Genomic DNA, 18661 nt, shown 5'->3' with positions numbered 1-18661 from the left:
CTCCACTAACCACGCCCCCACCAGTACAAAGGTCCCATGGACATGGACGCCATTCAGGGGGATGTCAAAAAGTTACATTGGTGGCTGGGGTCACAAAAAAAACCACCAGCGGCCAGACCCTTCTGCAAGCCAGGGGGCCGCATGGAGGGTCAGGAGCCAGCATGGAGGGTCAGGGGCAATCATTGGTGGTCAGTGACTTGCAGAGGGGCCCTTCCACCAGTGTTTTTTTTGTGACCCCTGGCCACCAATGTAGCTCTTTGGTATCGCCCAGAATGGGTTAGGTGCCCACATTGGGGGTTCAGGGGCCCTGCACTGGTGGCTCAGGGGCCCTGCATTGGTGGCTCAGGGGCCTGTGGGCCTGCATGGGGTACAGGGGCCCTGCATTGGTGGTTCAGGGGCCCACAGCCCTGCATGGGGTTCAGGGGCCCTGCATTGGTGGCTCAGGGCCCTGCAGCCCTGCATGGGGTTCAGAAGCCCTGCATTGGTGGTTCAGGGGCCCACAGCCCTACATGGGGTTCAGGGGCCCTGCATTGGCGGGTTCAGGGGCCCTGCGACCCTGCCTGAATTGGTGGTTCAGGGGCCCACGGCCCTGCATTGGTGGTTCAGGGGCCCGTGGCCCTGCATTGGGTTCAGGGGCAGGCATTGGTGGTCAGTGGCACTTACCTGTAACTGGGGGGTCTCTCTTACATGGCCTCACATGGCGACTTCTTCTCCTGTGCGGTCTTCTTCATCTGCGCTGTCATCTTCTTCTGCGCTGTCTCTTCCTCCGGCGGAGTCTTCCGCGTCATCGCCATTGCCAGGAGGACAGTCCTTCTCCAACCGCGTCTTCACTCTTCTGTCTGCCGGCAGCAGGGTGCCGGCGGTTTAAATAGCGTTGCGCCCGTGCGGGAGGCAGCCAATAGGAATAGCCGCTGACACCACTGAACGTTTCGCCGGGCCTGGTTTCTCTAGGTGAAGGGGCCCGACAAATCAGTGAAGTGCGGTGTGGCCGGGCCCCACTCACAGCTTAAAATACTCCGGGCCCGGGAGAACTGTCCCCCCTGTGACCCCCTGATGGCGGCCCTGAATACATGTATTGGATCTGATATCCAGAAACACATTATCCAGAAAGCTCCAAATGACAGAATTCCATCTCCCATAGGCTCCATAGTATCCATTTTAAAAATGATTTCCTTTATCTCTGCAATAATAAACCTGTAACTTGTACGTGATCCAAACTAAGATTGTAAAACTGAACAGAGAGAGATTAGAGAACGCAAGGGATTTATTACAAACACTGCTTTCTTAAAAAACAAAAACATTGCTCTGTTTAATGAATAATTCAATGATAGTTTTGTAATAACAATTGCATTGGCAAAAACAATTTCATTTAGGTAAAACTACATTCCTTTCAATGTAACCTTCTCTTTGCCGTTGGATGTTTAGATGTTCATGTGCTGCCACCATGTGGACAATTGGCAAACAGCATCAAGCTGTACAGGTACACAGTACCACTATATGCAGTAAAACATTACCTGCTCTGCATCTTGGAATGATGTTTCATGGTTTGATGCAATGGGTTACTATCAGTATAAATACAAGTAACTCCCCTTCGTCAGGTGTACGCCCCCGAAACGTTGTATTTGTTGGCCTGACATTAAACACAGGAGGAATCCCTTGAGCAGTTACGTGTGCTGGAGTTACTTGTATTCATTGAAGGATGGAGGGGCTGTTCTCCTATACCCTAGGCACCGTACGTGGTTTATTGAGAGGCCAGGTGTGCCTAAATCGTTACTACCAGTATTACCAATGATAGGCTCCCACTATAGTCCATTGCGCAAAGGTCATATAGTGATATATTTACTAAAGCTCTAAATGGTGTGGAAATGTGCAATGACGGCAGCAAATGTTGCACCACTACAGCCGCAATTGCACTAGTAAATGACCCCTTTTATCACGTCTGGCACTCTGCTGGGAGGACACCTATTCTCATTTTAAAGGAGAAGTAAACCTTGAAAATAAGTGAATGTAAAATTGATGAGGGTGCTATTCTAACTATTATAAATCGAATTTTTAATTCCAAGATTTTAAAGGATACAGGTACTGTTAACATGAACCTGCTGGTCATTTTCCGACCAGTCTGACCAAGAAGTGGTGAGGAGAAAGAAAGAGGGTGGATCTGGTGTTCTTTTGGTTAGGAAAGATTTGCGAAACATTACACAAACCAACGTACATAAATGAACACAGACTATGCTTTTGTACTCTGGATGTCTTGTACTCTGGATGTTTTGGAACATTGGATTGATTGAACTACTTATCTCAAAGGACTTGATATTTTGGATAATGAGAATGGACACAATGTTACTTTAGGGTGGTGGCACACAGGGAGATTTAGTCGCCTGGGATAAATCTTTGCTACTGCGGGCGAAGTGCCTTCCCACCAGCAATAATGTGAATAGCTGGTGGGATGGCATACGTGTGGCTTCGGTTTTCCAAAGTCGCCCAAAGTTTCCTTATGCGGCAACTTCTGAAAACTGAAGTGACGCTTATGCCATGAATATGAATCACCGACGGGAAGTAAGTTTGGGGATATTAATCGCCCGCAGAAGCAAAGATTTATCGCAGGGGACTAAATCTCCCTTTGTGCCACCACCCTGGAGGATTATTTGTGGTTACAATGGTATAAATTTCCCAGAATACCCTTGTCTACTCACACTTGATAAAGGGCCCAGCCCTAAACACATAGCGTGCTGTCACTTCTGCAATAAATCCACATTTGCAGTTTAAATTACTGCCTTTAAGCTGTCTGGTGATTTTTTTCTGAATTGATATGGATATTGGTGGTACACAGACCCTGCAATCAGCAGCTGGACTTTTTTTCAGAAATTTAGGCCGAGACTAGGCGCTAACCCTTTATTTTGTGCTTTCATATGTGGAATAATGGTTCATGGGACCTGCAATGTAAGGGGATGTTAATGAGGAAGGGTGTTGTGATCAGGACAAATATTCTCATAAAGACCAATCATGATCACCCCCTCTGTTTCCTACACTGTAATGCTTCTCAACATTTTATCTTGCTGGTGCTGATCAACATTCCTACAGTAGGTTCGTCATCAGGGGGTGGTCTGTCGGCCCTGCGCTATCTACTTACAGCACAGTACATTTGTGCTTACAGGAGTTCCCTTTATTTACTCTCTTTGCACATATACAGTATATCCTGCTTAGCAGGTTCTTCTTGCCGTGATGGACAAAGCTCAGCTTCAGAATATTGTTACTGCAATTCCCTGGGGGCAGGCCTATACTGAATGTGTTCCACTGGGTCATGTCAGTACTTGCCATATGCAATAGATTTTTTTAGGAAACCCTAGAAATAACATGAACTAAAGAAGAATTGTCGGGGAGTGGGGTGTTGTCCAACATGACGTCTGGTCCCCTCAAACATGATTGTTGTTTGTACTTGAGAATGACAAGTACACTTGGCACAGCACATCAGCATTCAAACTAACAGGCAGCGTTCTAAGCTGTGCCTAACTGGGAGCTCCACAAATAATGGGGCCCTATATAGTTCTACCACCTGTACCCCACTGATGGCTGCCCTGGCTGCAGACTGAGGCAGCTGTACCAAGACAGGAATCAAAAAAGTGAGAAATTGCAAACTGCTTTGTCCAGCACATTCTGCACTTATAGTATGGGGTAATATGCAAGGAATTGCATATGGACACCCTGTCTCCTTTGGAGCACATATGTAAGCAAGGCAAATCAATAGCCCTTTACTTACTGCTTACTCATGGCAGGCCATAGTACGGGGCTCTCTAGCAGTTTTTTTCCCATCCATAAAGAATGCTTGCATGTACTTATTTTAAACAAGATCTGAGATTAAAAGAAAACTGTACCCTTCAAACAATGTAGGTCTCTATAAAAAGATATCACATAAAACAGCTCATATGTAAAACCCTGCTTCATGTAAATAAACCATTTCCATAATAATATACTTTTCTAGTAGTATGTGCCATTGGGTAATCATAAATGAAAAATTGCCATTTTAAAAAATAAGGGCCGCCTCCTGGGATTGTATGATTCACGGTGCACACACACAAACCAAACAACCCATACATGTTAGGTCACATGAGCCAATTAACAGACAGAGTTGTGTCTTTTGCTTCCACACTTCTTCCTGTTACAGTTAGAGTTGTAGTATTTCTGGTCAGGTGATCTCTGAGGCAGCACACAGACCATCACAAAATGGTGGTTCAAGGCAAGCAATGTAAAAGGGCGATATTTACTTAAATATATTAATTTTGATAAGATTCTTTAAAATGCCACTTAACTTGATATAAACTATCTGTTGTTCAAGTATTCATTTTGGGGGTATAGTTTTCCTTTAAGCAGGAGCTGAGGTGGATTGCCAGAACCATTATGCATGTGTGTGTCAAAGTGCAGTGTCAGTGATTACTGCAGGAAGGTACTCTGGAGGTAACACTATTATTGTATATAACTAGACCTCTAAGTACCTTGTGTGATTGAGAAATTATATTAATCTAGATGTCTGACTGGCAGCACACCATCTATTGACGTACCACTCCCAGCATCTCCTAGATAGTACCTCCCCAACATTTATTGAAAATACATATCTGTTATGATTCTTCCCTATTGATGACTTTGACAGCTGTACAAGTAAAATGCTGGGCTCGTGGCAACCTTACTCATAGGCAGACAAATGCTGAAAGTTGCAGCAGCTGCAGGTTGGGCATCCCCAGTGCATATATCAATTATAGCTAACACTGTGTAAACAATATATTATACTATTTTGTGTTTTTATATATGTTTTGTCTCCAAGGGGCCCCTGAGAGCAAGATTGGGATTCAAACAGGCCCTGACATTGAAGGTACACAGAGGCCCAAACAGCTACCACCAGCCCACTAATAATGTATGGCATCTTACAGCAGCCCCGCTTGCATTTGCCAGACACAGATTGCCACTTGCCAGTTTTGGACTGCTGGTGAGGATGCCTATGTGCCTCACCCAACCCTCCTCACAATCATGAATACAGCACTGCCAAACACAGGTAGGGCTGTATTCATCAGGGCAACACAGATTTTGGTGCTCTGCAGTAGCGTAACTAGAGAGGGACGGGCCCTGGTGTGTGACGCGCAGCCGGGCCCCGCCCCCCTCCGTATGGCCGGCATTTGTTAGTGGCGCACGGCTGCCGGGGGGGGCCCTGAGGGGGTGCGGGCCCTGGCCCACTCGCACCCCCTGCTCAACCGGTAGTTCCGCCACTGGTGCTCTGTTTTTGCAATATTTCAAAGGACAGCGCAAAGGGTGAGAAAAATGACAAATTGCACTAGTATTTTTGTTGTGCATTTGCACTTGATATAACTGAAGCAGATGGTGGGTGTAAGCCTAGGCTCGTGCATAGTGCCAAAAAATGGTGCAACATTTCACCTATGTTGGTGAATTTGCACATGTAAGTGCAGAACACTGATCAGTCTCTGCCTGAACATACAAACCCACGGGCATTTAAACAGGAATGTGCCAAGCAGTGCACTTTTCTGCATTCCACGGCACAGCAATGCATGTATTAATTTATCCAGTCCTGCCCTGCGGATAGCACCCATTGAGAACACCCCATCCCTGAATGCAGAAAACATGGAAATTATTGTGACTGCTGACTGGTGTCTGTTCCTGTGTGTATTGACCCATACAGAAGAACTGGATCAGTTCTCACAAGCTTTGTCATACAGTGGTGCAACTTGTGTGAATGCATATTGAATAGACAGTGGGTAGGTACCCTTGCACTTACCTACACTAATTTCCCATACACCTCACTTTATCTGATTTACTCAGACATACTGGAAGCATTATCAGGCCATATTTTTCCCTGCTTGCATCCCCCACTCAGCTGTTTTTCTTTGACAAATACTTAAGCTGTGCCTCTGCAGGAAAGGGGCCGTGCCCCTGGTGGGGCCCACAAGCCAGCTTAAATAACACTGATTACTTTGTCTTTTAAAGGACAACTGCAGCTACAAGCGGCACTATATTGTATTTGCCCTTAATGTAAATAAATACAGCACTATATCACATACAAGTTTTGCAACCTTGAAAACATATATATGTGTGTGTGTGCATGCTTTCACAATTAACAGAACTACTGTCAAGTATTTAAGAAATATAGTTAATTTTCCTTATATCGACTTCAAAGGGGCATGTCCCTGTGTACGCACGGAACATTCCTTCCTTGCATGTTTGTGTTTATACTGCCTGCCTGCCTCAGTGGAGCTACAGTCCTGTTCTATTAAAGTTTACAGAAAATGTACCAGACAGTGCAAGCAATATGGCAGTTCCCTGTATTGTAAAAGAAATATATAGAAAATACATAGAAAAGGCAGATGAGCACTGGAGGAGCTCATTCCAACTCAAAATTCTAAAATGCAAGGTTGCCTCCAGGACTCGAGACGCTGGCGAATTTTTGCTAGCGTTACTTCAGCAATCAAAGCAAAGACGCTCTAGCGTTCAATTATGCCTTCGTTAGAGGTCTTCGACCAGGCTAATTTGCATACAGCGGGAAATTTATAGTTGAATGGACGTATATGTTGCAGCAAATACATTACATTACACATCCCCATGGAACCTTAATAAAGAAAATAGAGTTGTTATAATGTCCTACACATGAGCCCAGTGTATAATGTTCCATATATGTTAGAAAATGTATGGGGGAAACCGGTAACCCAAAAAGAATTTTAAGTACTTTTACAGCCTATCACTCTAAATAAAGGAAAAGACTCCAGCGGTTTTTGGGACTTTTCCACTAAAAATATGATGTAAGTAACAGAAGATTGCAGAAGATCTATGTACTCCAGTGCACTTCGCCTGGTCTTGCGAAAGAGGTAACTTTCAGTGAAATCCGCATCTTAGTGAATTTGCGGAGTATCGTCCATTCATCAGAGCAAAAATTCGCCTGGCGATAGAGTGCGAATGAACGCTAGTGTCTGTCTCTTTCGCTATTGAAGTTATGCCTGCGCCCGTTAGTAAATTGGCAAAATTCCTGAAAGAGGGCGTTAGTCACTTCGCCCTTTAGTCAATCTGCCCCCAAGTACCAAGTTGACAGTGCTCCAATAGTGAAAATGTAAACACTGCAGTCATGTGACAGCTGCATGGGTCAGTTTCTGCCTCCAGCTGCAACGATTGGCCAACTGTCTTTCCAGGGCTTCTTCTCAATTCATACCAGCCTTACCTTCTGCAGTGTATATTGTACGTGAAATTCAATTCAATGGAATTCACATCTGCTCACCTGTTATAAATGAGTCCCTTCCTTGAGATCTGATGCCCAGTAGGGTGACAGTTGCAGCAACGCTACACTAGATGGCTGTGAGGCATAACCCTATAACATCGGCCATGGGCGATGCTTGTACATAAAGTCAGTGATCTCCAATCAGCAACTCTGAACTACATATCCCAGCATCCCCAGAGAGCCCTGAGCTTGAGCAACAGGCTGATATTCCAGATGTAGCAAATACAGTATCACTCAGTGTCCAGATAATTAACCTATTGTTACCAATACCAAGAGACAGGAGCAGGCCCTGCACAGCCTATAGGAAAAATATAATATTCTAGGGATTAACCATGTAGCTGAAAAAACAATCCCATAATGAGCTTTCTCCATGGAGCTATTTTTGGAATCCTGCTTTGCAAAATGCAATAAAGTGCTGATCTATTGTCTTGTTACTCAACACACTCTCCAAGGTCAGACTCTGCAGGGGTTATTTTTATTTTACTGATAGGAAACTTTCCCTTTCCTGTGTGTTGAGCTGGGAGCTTGTGAAGAGAGGATGGGCTGAGTGCCTGTCGCTTTAAGGCTGTAGGCTGATCGCAACGTCAGAGAGGTAGGGGCAGCAGACAGCGACTTAGGGGGAAGGGGAGAGGATTGAGCCTGGCAGTGTCCGCTCGGCGCAACCATTCAGCACCCGGGGGGAGCACCTATAGCCAAGGTGAGTGACAATGGGCAGAGGAGGGAGCTGCTATTCACACACAAACAGGCTGATAGGAGCTCTGGGCATGGGCACTGGCAATAACTGGGGAGCGCTGACAATAACCAACTTGTATTTCATTGAATCATTGTCCTTTCCGGGGGCTCACAGACAGGTAAGCACAGCAGTGACAGCATTATGGCAGCCTTCAATACTATTTATTTCATTGCTTTCGGTGACAGCAGGCTTTAATACAAGGTGCCAGGGATGATTGCCTTATGGGTGCTGCTTGGTGCCCTCTTGCAGGATGCAGCCATTGTATATATTAGGGGGGTGTAAAGTGAGTGTGGATTTCATGTCATTACTGATGTTGGTAGCAGCCAGTCAGATTGATAGAAAGCCTTTGTTGCAGTACATGCCCATCAATGCTGGATGCCATAGCTGCCCGATACCTTATCACTGCTGTCATGTATTTATTTATTCATTTCTTCTACCAGCCATTCTGATCGCTCTGCCATGCATAGCCGCTTGACTGTCCCATTTAGCAGCTGCCATTATTATCATTAATGTGCTTTTTTGGCAATAGAAACACAATTTGTTGCTACAGGCCTGCACAAAAGCCAATGGCATGGATGGCTACGAACTTACTTTGCTAAGGCTCCTCATCGCTGCGCATGTATTATGTTCCTTGCACGCCTGTGCATGCTTGTACCCTTCATAACGCACAGCAACCACATACAACCAAATACATTATTTAAAATGTGGCAATTAAAGTGCATTTCCAGCAGGGCATTGGGTATGGTGTTTTTATGTAACAGAGGATTAATGGCAGGGTCAGCTTATCGGCTTAGGGATATGCCAGCTTCCAACTGTAATGTAGTAGATAGGAACAGCATGACATCATGGGGACTGGATATCTGCTCTGATCTGGGGGTACATGTTAATGCTTGTGCTGAGAGGTTATTCTATCCCAGTGATCTGTTCTAGAGCACAGCTGCCCAACCACAGGGGTAACAATAGAAGCCGCAGACCCAGCAGCTGTTTGTGGGCACAGTGATATGCAATAGATTTGTGCAAAACAACAGATTGTTTCTCCCATATATTAAGAAATGCACTTAAAAAGTTTTTTCTATGGGCCCCTTGAGCTACTAGTTAAGCTTCATACCCAACTGGTACAAATTACTCATAAAAGTTGTGACCAAACTGGCCAACAAATGAATTCTGCACAGATATCGAGGCATGTTGGGTATTAAGGGTTCCTATACAGCTGTGTATGGGACCTGTTATTCAGAATACTCAGGTCCTGGGGATCTTTTCCTAATTTGAATCTTTATACCTTAAATCAGCGTGAAAATCCTCTATATATGAAATAAACCCAATAGGCTGGGTTTGCTTCCAATAAGAATTAATTATATCTTAGTTGGGATCAAGTACAAGCTACTTTTGTATTACTACAGAGAAAAGGGAAATTGTTTTTAAAAATTTGGATTATTTGGATACAATGGAGTGTATGGAGGATGGCCTTCCTGTAATTCTGAGCTTTCTGGATAACGGGTCTCATACCTGTATATGAACCTATCATATAAATGAATGAAAGCAGGATGCTTGCCTCATCCAAACCTTAAATGCCAGAGGTCTGCATGTCACTGCCCAGCATTAGTCTTCTGAGTAAAGGAAAGTAGTTATATCAACACATTTTTAGCTGGACCATGTTGAAATTATTATATCGCACAGTAAAGTCAATGGGTTGGTTGGTTGTTACAGTCTAAAACTTTTTTTTAGATATTAGGAAAAACAGGGATTCGTTTATCAGATTTTTTTGCTTTGTTTTTGTATTTATTTTATTTTTTTATAATCCATTAAATGAAATTATCTTAAAGGACCAATAACGAAATAAATAAACACCCTAAGGTATGAATATTACATTTAACATTTTGTGTGTATCAGTCCAGCCAATATTTACAAATAAACTATTACCTCCAGCATATATCCTGTGTAAATGGAAAAGGATTTCATGGTTCAATAGAAAGCCATGAGATGCCTTTGACCCCTGTTTATCCCCCCCCCCCGTTAAGTGCTAAAACCTTTTTATTCTACACCGTTTATCTGTTATTTGCTGTGACCTATTGCCCTGTTTTAACTTGAATACCTGCCACTATGGCTACACAGGAGCTTTATTGAGTATATTTAAGACTTGAATCATGATCACAATAAAAAGGACTTTCCATATAAAATACAAATTTCCCTGATTTTACCTTAAACTCCCCCCACTCACCCTGTAATTAGAGAAATGTGTTTGAATGCAGTTAAATGCAGAGCTCTGTGTAAAAACCTTCCTCTTTATCTAAGCTGCAGCCTTTCTAAGGCTTTAAGGGCTGGGACACACTGGGCGATTTGGGGAGATTTAGTTGCCTGGCGACTAATCGCAGCGACTTTTCTCCCCGAATGCCTCCCCTCACTCTGCGCCTGGATAAAATGAAAAGTCGCCGGCGCTAATCACACACGGCGATTCGTTTTCCGAAGTCGCTCGAAGTTGCCTCACGAGGAAACTTCGGGCGACTTCGGAAAACGAATCGCCGCGTGTGATTAGCGCAGGCGATTTTTCATTTTAGCCAGGCGCAGAGCGAGGGGAGGCATTCGGGGAAGATTGGTCGTGGAAAGTCAGGGCGATTAGTCGCCAGGCGACTAAATCTCCCCAAATCGCCCAGTGTGTCCCAGCCCTAAAAGGAGTTGTTCACCTTTGAGTTTTGTATATTTAGTATAATATAGAGACTGATATTCTGAGACAATTTTAAGTTGGTTATCATTTTTTATTATTTGTGATTTTTGAGTTATTTCGTTTTTTATTCAGCAGCTCTCCAGTTTTCACTTTCAGCAATCTGGTTGCTAGGGTCCAAATGACCTTAGCAACCATGCATTAATATGAATATGAACAGGAGAAGGCCTTAATAGAAAGAGAAGTAATAAAAAGTAGTGGTAACAATAAATTTGTAGCCTTACAGAACATTTGTTTATTAGATGAGGTCAGTGACCCCCATTTAAAAGCTGGAAAGGGCTGTGGTTTATACCTTTGAGCTTTGGCAGCGATAAAATGGGAGATTGCTTTTTTTAAGGTATGGAGATCTAAATTACGAAAAGATCCCTTTTCCAAAAACCCCAGGCCACAAGAGGTCAACTCTCATATCTGTAAATCTAGTGAATAAAATACCCCCTATTGAAAAATTTAAGGATATTATAAGAGGCGTTCCATGACTATAAAAAAGCACAAGGTCATCAAGAAATTACATCAATAAACACCAATTATAATTGATGACATCACTAAGCACCCTTTATAAGGATATAATTTACATTCATACAATAATTTATTCATGGCTCTTGTGTATTATATAGTGAATAAAGTACCCCCTCTTGTAAAATATAAGGATATTATAAGTTACCGAGGAGTTTCATGACCATATAAAAACACGAGGCCGAAGGCCGAGTGTTTTTATACAGGTCATGGAACTCCGAGGTAACTTCTAATATCCTCATATTTTGCAACTGGGGGTACTTTATTTATTATAATACACAAATTTTAGTGAGTCATGTGACAGAAATTACATCACTACTCACCGTTTATAACTGATGACATCACTACTCACCGTTTATAAGGATATAATTTACAGGATATTCATGGCTTTTGTGTATTATATATATATATGTGCACATGAAAATCCCTGTCTTAGTCATTTCAATAGAAACTGCATAACTGAATAACTGCTTGTTCCAGCTCCCCGCTTGTAGAGTTTGGGGTACTGGGGTAAATGTCTAGGAAGGTTTGTTGCACAAGTGTCAGACAAGAAAAGTACCCTATTTAATAAAGGTCTTTAGAGTCCAAAAACATAAGATAAATGTCTTTAGAGGCCAAAAAATAACTTTACGTTGGAGTTTGTTACGTCACTACATTTGTTCTGATGTTACTTATGTTAAGGTCCTGTCCTGCCCTGCCCAGACCTGCTCCCCAGCTGCTGAACTTGTTGCTGTGCTACAGCACTTGCGCGTTTTCGTTCATGCATGCGGTTTTTGTTTGCAGAAATTGGAGGTCAGGAGGGGCCCCCGGGGGACTGCCAAGAGGGCCCTTTGTTTGCAGCCACGGTGGGCCCCCAAGGCTCCAGTCCGACTCTGCTCATATGGTAAAGAAACAACATTACTTATAGTGGAAATGATTTAGCTTATGCATTGGGTTTTTTGTCACAGCCCAGATGCCATAGTGAAGGTAAATGTTGCCTAAATTGTAAGCAGAGCTCTTTATCTTTCTTTTTATAGTAAGTCCAGCAAATAGTTTGTGGTTCTGCATGGCTTATTAGGAAATGGATGAAAAGAAATGAAGATTTCCCTGTTCTCTAACTTTACCATACACTCATTTCAAATCCGGCATCTCAGACCTGTCGAGGTTGCATATAAGTCAATAAGAGAAATCCCAATGCTGGGTTTCGTGCAATACCCCGAAGTTTTCTGAGTTTTCGGGCAAAAAACATAAGAAAACTGAGTTTTCGGATGAAAAATCTGAAAAAATCATGAAAATCTGATTTTTTTCCCGCAAAGCAAATTTTCAGGAAAATGTAATAATAAATAAGTGTAAAAAACCAGCAGAAAATGTTGAGATAAAATCGGACTTTGATTAATAAACCCCTTAGTTTACAATAACAGTTCCATAGAAGCAACTTCTAGTTCTTTTTATAAGTTTTTAGTGTGATAGTTAAAGCAAACAGAAAAGGAAATTGGGAGCAAATAAAAAGAAAAAAGGAATGGAAAGTTTGGGTTAACATTGTTAAACACATCCTCAATGATTTTAATTCATCGTCTAGTATAGTGATCCCCAACCAGTAGCTCCTGAGCAACATGTTGCTCTCCAACCCATTGTTTGTTGCTCCCAGTGGCCTCAAAGCAGGTGATTATTTTTGAATTTCTGGCTTGGGAGCAAGTTTTGGTTGTATAAAAACCAGGTGCACTGCCAAACAGAGCCTTAATGTAGGTTGACAATCCACATAAGGGCTACTAAATGGCCAATAACAGGCCTTATTTGGCACTCCAGGAACATTTTTCATGCATGTGTTGCTCCCCAACTCCTTTTACTTCTGAATGTTGCTCACAGCAACATTATACACTTTCCATAGGTTTAACATTTACTCCTAGTTAAAAATCTCCCCTCCCATGTTTGACATGTAAATGTTGGTCAGGTGAGCAGCCATAAAGTGCCATGTAAGCATTTTACATATGTGACTTAAGTATATGAAATAAATAAATCATGTAAGCCATGCTACACACCATTATGAGAACATTCCCATTTAATATATTATTAATATGTTGAGCAAATGTCAGAGTGGTGACTGGAATATCTCAGGGAGGGTTTACCTTTTCATACAGATCAGTAGAAAATATGAATTTGTTTTGCGGGTCGCAGTGGAAAGCTCATTCCCATTCGCAGGTTATTTTCTAATTTAATTCTCACCTGAGTACAATATTCTAGTAATTCTTTTTTAGGTTTACTGGTTGTTTTTCAGTTACATAAGAAAATGTTGGCAACCTATAGTAATGTTAACAGTGCTTTAAATGTACTCAAATTACAGCCCCTTTTGAAATGCTTTCTGTTCCAAAATGGCTTGAGCCCCGTGGTAATAACGCTGTTTATTGCGCACTGCGGGTATAATATGCCTCAGCTTTTAGCCCTCTGTGATGTGTCAGTCTGTGTGTTTGCTGCACCTGCACATTTGGTAACATTTCTCCATATTTGCTTGAAGGTTTTCCAGCCTGCAGACCTGAATGAAAAATATACAGTATTTATTTACAGCAAAGGTTTATCCACCATTTCTCTTTCTCTATAAATAGTCTGACATACAGTGGTTATTGCCTTTTTCAGTTTAATCTTCAGGTGGAGGTCCAAATTTGGCTCAGCCCTCCCCCTTAGCTCCTAACAAATATGGAGTCAGTCTGAGCCCTCTTGGGGACCAGCCTCACAGCTCCAGAACTAATGCTGTAATATGTACACTGTTACATAGTTACATAGTAGATGAGGCCAAATAAAGACACATATACATCAATTTCACCTTATCTCCATGTTAAAGCTGCCTTCTATTACATCCAGAGGGAGACAACCTGAGACCTCTAAAACATCCCCCTCAGAGGGGGGAAAAATTATTTCTAGCTTCCTAAAATGAGTCTGAAGTAATTGATAGACAATCAGCCAATCACCAATGACCACATCATAGCCCCCCTGATGTGACAGACCGCCCCAAAACATCACTACCTGACCCCTCCCAGACTTAGGGGTGTATTTATCAAAGAGTGAAGTTAGAGATCACCACAGTCCGCAGAGTGAAATTCCACCACTCTCCATTAATTTCTATGGGATTTTGAAAGGATGAACTTTCACTTTTACCCATTGATAAATACTCTTTTAAAAATCCCATAGAAATGAATGGAGAGTGGCAGAATTTCACTCTAGGAGGACTGTGGTGATCTCTAACTTCACTCTTTGATAAATATACCCCTTAGCGTTGTCTAAGGGTCAGGGCACACAGGCAGATTCCAATGCGTTCCCGCTGGCTAAAATGTAAATCACCGGCAGGATGGCACTCAGAGCGATTCGTTTTCTGAAGTCACCCAAAGTTGCCTCATGATGAAACTTCGGGCGACTTCGGAAAACAAATTGCTCCGAGTGCCATCCCGCTGGCAAATTACATTTTAGCGAGCTGTGAGGCAGGGGAGGCAGTTTGTTGAGATGAGTTGCCAGAAGAAGAGGAGATTTGTTGCCGGGCGACTAATCTCCCTGAATCTGCCTGTGCACCCTGACCCTAAAGGTAGCAACCCTATCAAGCTACCAAAAATCCATTTCACTAACCTTGCATTTTCTCACTTGCTAAAAGGCACCGACTCATTCATGAAACACTCTTGTGGATTTATCACTACTAGCTTCAAAGACAGAATTCTGCAGCTTCATTCAAGTTCATTATAAAATGTGCTCTTTGCAGCTTAAAAGAATACTATACCCCCAAACAATGTAGGTCTCTATAAAAAGATATTGCATAAAACATTGCATTGCATATACTTATTTAGTAGTACAGGTATGGGATCCATTATCTGGAAACGTGTTATCCAGAAAGCTCCAAATGACGCAATGCCCATCTCCTATAGACTCAATTTAATCCAAAAATCTAAATTTTTAGAAATTATATCCTTTTTCTCTATAATAATTATAATAATAATAATAATAAAACAGTACCTTGTACATGATCCAAAATAAGATATAATTAATCCTAATTGGAAGCAAAACCAGCCTATTGGGTTTATTTAATGTTTACATGATTTTCTAGTAACTTAAGGTATGAAGATCCAAATTACAGAAAGATCCGTTATCGAAAACCCCAGATCCCAAGCATTCTGGATAACAGGTCCCATACCTGTATGTGTTACTGTGTAATCCCAAATAGAAAATTGCCATTTTAATTATTATGGGTTATGGGTTTAAGCATGTGACCCCTTAGTCACTTTTTCTGAACTTTGTTTAAATAATATCCATATTGAGTGCAGAAGAAAAATACCAGACTGCATATTAGATAGGGCCTTTGTAAAAGGGAAGAATTACTGTCTCCTCCCATGAATGATACCCTCTTTCAATACCTTGGGGGTCTTTCCTGCTAGTGATTGGCAGACAGTATTGTGTCGACAGCTAATAAATGTGTATTGCTTTCAGTACCTTTCGTTAATTGACACATTAAAAATAAATGTACCCATTACAGAACCCTGCTGAAGAGCACTTAGAAAGTACACACAAAACAAAGAAAAATTGTGAGCACTCGGTCTAACCCTGCTGTACCGTTGACCAGCTGCTACTTTTTACAGCACTCTGACTAACCTACATTTTGGATTTGACCAGCTGCTACATACAATAAACAGACTTTATTTGCACAAAGGAGAGAATGTCCTTGGCAACTTTTTGTCCAAATGAATTAAAGTGAATGGTAATTTTTTCTTGTGCTGACTTTTTTGTCTTGGTGATTTTTCTTGCAGCGACATTATCGTCTAAAGGTGGCCATACACGGGCAGATAAAGCTGCTGATAACGGTCGTTTAGACCAATTTGACAGGTTATCTGCCCGTGTATGGGGGCTTCCGACGGGTCTTCCCGATCGATATCTGGCCACGATATTGATCGGGAAGATTTGATTTTTACCCGACCGACCCGTCGGAGCCCCTTGGCGTATCGTAATTCGATCGTTCGACCATACAGCCGAACGTTCGAATTACCCCCAATATAGCCATGCCGTTAGTGGCATATCGGGGAAAGTTGTCGCCAAACAAGCGGATCTTTGAGTCTATGGCCAGCTTTAGTGACTTTTTTGTTGCAGTGAATTTTTTGCTATAAAATTTGCACATGCAGAATTTTGCTGCGAATCTTTGCCGGGCGAAAAAATCCACTCATCACTACTTCAAAGTGAAAAGGTAAATTAACACAGTTCTACCACTCAGTAACACCTAGGGGCAGATTTATCCAGGGTCGAATTGAAAATTTTAATTTTCAGTTTTTTTATAGTCAAATTCGACTAGGGAATTGTTCAAATTCGATTCAAGTTTTTATAGAAATTAGAATTCGATTTTCAAACATACACTGGCCTTTTAAAAACTCAAATTCAACTGGTCGCCAACTAAAACCTGACAAATTGCTGTTTTAGTCAATGGGAGACATCCTGGGATCAATTTTGAGTTGTTTGCAGCCTTCCTGACATTCAAGTTTTTTTTGGAGAAGAAACTGGAATCAAGTTTTTAAATTCGATTCGAGATTTCGGGCCGATCCTATTTACCCGAGTTTAGGAAATTATGTATTTTTTAATAAATTTCGTTTAGGCGAATTTTGAGTTCATGGGAGTTTACTGGAGTTTTTAAAAACTCACATGAATTCGAAATTCGACCTTTGATAAATGTGCCTTCCCATATTCAGTGTTGCTAAGGGTCTAAATGTTTAGAAATACACTGTAATTCAAGGGACCTTGACGTGGCTTGTTAGCAGAGGACTACATTTAATGGACAATGTATTTCTTGTGCTGTGGGATTTTTGTACCTGCCTGATGATCCTTGACCAGATATTGGCCTTTACACTACTACCTTGCAGCAGCCAAGCTGGTTGAAAAACGGAATCATGTGTGGGCAGCTTTATAACAGACTCATAATGGGAGAGCAAGAGGGAAGAAGGGAGAAGAGTAGAGATTATAGTAATGATAAGAGCAGAAAATTTACTGGAAATCCCTTATAATATATTATGCATCTGGACACAAAATGCACATCATTTTAACAGTTTGTTTCCCCTTAAAAGCATTTTGGTTCATTTTTCATTTTAATTTTTAATTTCTAAAATATTAGTGCCTCTTATGGTCACATGCATCTTATAGGCAGAAAAATATCTGCACTGTCCCTTAATTTAGATCCCAGTCCTAATTTCCTGAGAATGTTCACAGACTAGAAACAGTTGGAGCTCAGGACACATTGATATCCTGTGTTTACAAACTAGGCCTTGCCTTGATTAGTATTTAATTGTATTCATTATTGTATTGACCCTGTTTGTTCTACTGATTTATTGTTCTGATAAAGTGCTTCGTACATAATATGCGCTGAAACGTTGGTATGAGGAATATGCAGATCTACCTATGTGCATACTGACATAAAAATGCATTCATTGCGGTTTTGGGGTCTAAAGCTCCCCATAGACGCGACGATTCTTCTTTCCGAATGACCGATTTTAGGGAAGTCTGACCAATCCTTCAAAATTATCGTGCGGTTAGTGGGATTCGAATGATCGAACATCTTACGATTTTTCGGCCGACATCTGTCAGGAAATTGATCGGCCAGGTCAAAAAATCCTTGTCGGTCCCAGTGCAATCTATCTATGTTTGCAGGGCCAAGCAGGCAGCTCCCCTTTGTTTTCCTGGCAAATTGGTCTTTTTAGTTGATGGTAAATTCGTGCGATCGTTCTGAGAAAATCGTGGTCTCACGATGAGCATGTGATCTTTAAAAATCTCAATATCTATGGCCAGCTTTACTCCCTTTCTGCAACAGGAACACTGAGAAAACAAATGTTTTCCTAGTATGTTTCCTTTTTGGAGGCCTTTGCATAGAATTTGTGGCATAATAGAATGCCCTCTCCCCAGCTGTGCTTAGCACTCACATGCAGAATGTGCCTAAGACTTTTCAGCCAGAAAGAATGTCCCTGAGGGAACCACATTGTGTTCTTATCTAATATGGCTGTTACACACACATTATTATTAACATCCTTTATTTATATAGAGTTCTAATATATTCCTCAGCCCTTTACAGTGGTTATACATTGAGGGTATGAGTTATATAATACACAAAAGCCAGGAATATCATGTAAATTATATCCTTATAAACGGTGAGTTCTGATGTCATCAGTTATAAACGGTGAGTTCTGATGTCATTTCTGTCACATGACTCACTGAAATTTGTGTATTATAATAAATAAAGTACCCCCAGTTGCAAAATATGAGGATATTAGAAGTTACCTCGGAGTTCCATGACCTGTATAAAAACACTCGGCCTTCGGCCTCGTACTTTTATATGGTCATGAAACTCCTCGGTAACTTATAATATCCTTATATTTTACAAGAGGGGTAACTTTATTCACTATATATGCTGCCAGGATTTAAGACTGTGGAATTTTGCAGCTTA

General features: G+C 41.7%; 1 protein-coding gene across 3 annotated transcripts in view; it reads left to right on the top strand.

Annotated features, from left to right (window-relative positions):
- The first annotated feature begins 7819 nt into the window (after window positions 1–7819).
- The window catches only part of fam169a.L (family with sequence similarity 169 member A L homeolog), a 43787-nt gene continuing 32945 nt past the window's right edge, over window positions 7820–18661 (top strand). For 2 of the 3 annotated variants that reach the window (XM_041568851.1, XM_018265261.2), the window contains exon 1: window positions 7820–7964. The gene's annotated coding sequence lies outside the window, so the exon portion shown is untranslated. The other variant, XM_018265268.2, reaches the window with a different exon arrangement.

The sequence above is a fragment of the Xenopus laevis genome, chromosome 1L (genome assembly GCF_017654675.1).
Source record: "Xenopus laevis strain J_2021 chromosome 1L, Xenopus_laevis_v10.1, whole genome shotgun sequence".
NCBI classification, from domain to species: Eukaryota; Metazoa; Chordata; class Amphibia; order Anura; family Pipidae; genus Xenopus; species Xenopus laevis.
The sequence above is the reverse complement of the archived record's forward strand: the minus strand, read 5'-3'. Positions and strand labels throughout refer to the sequence as shown.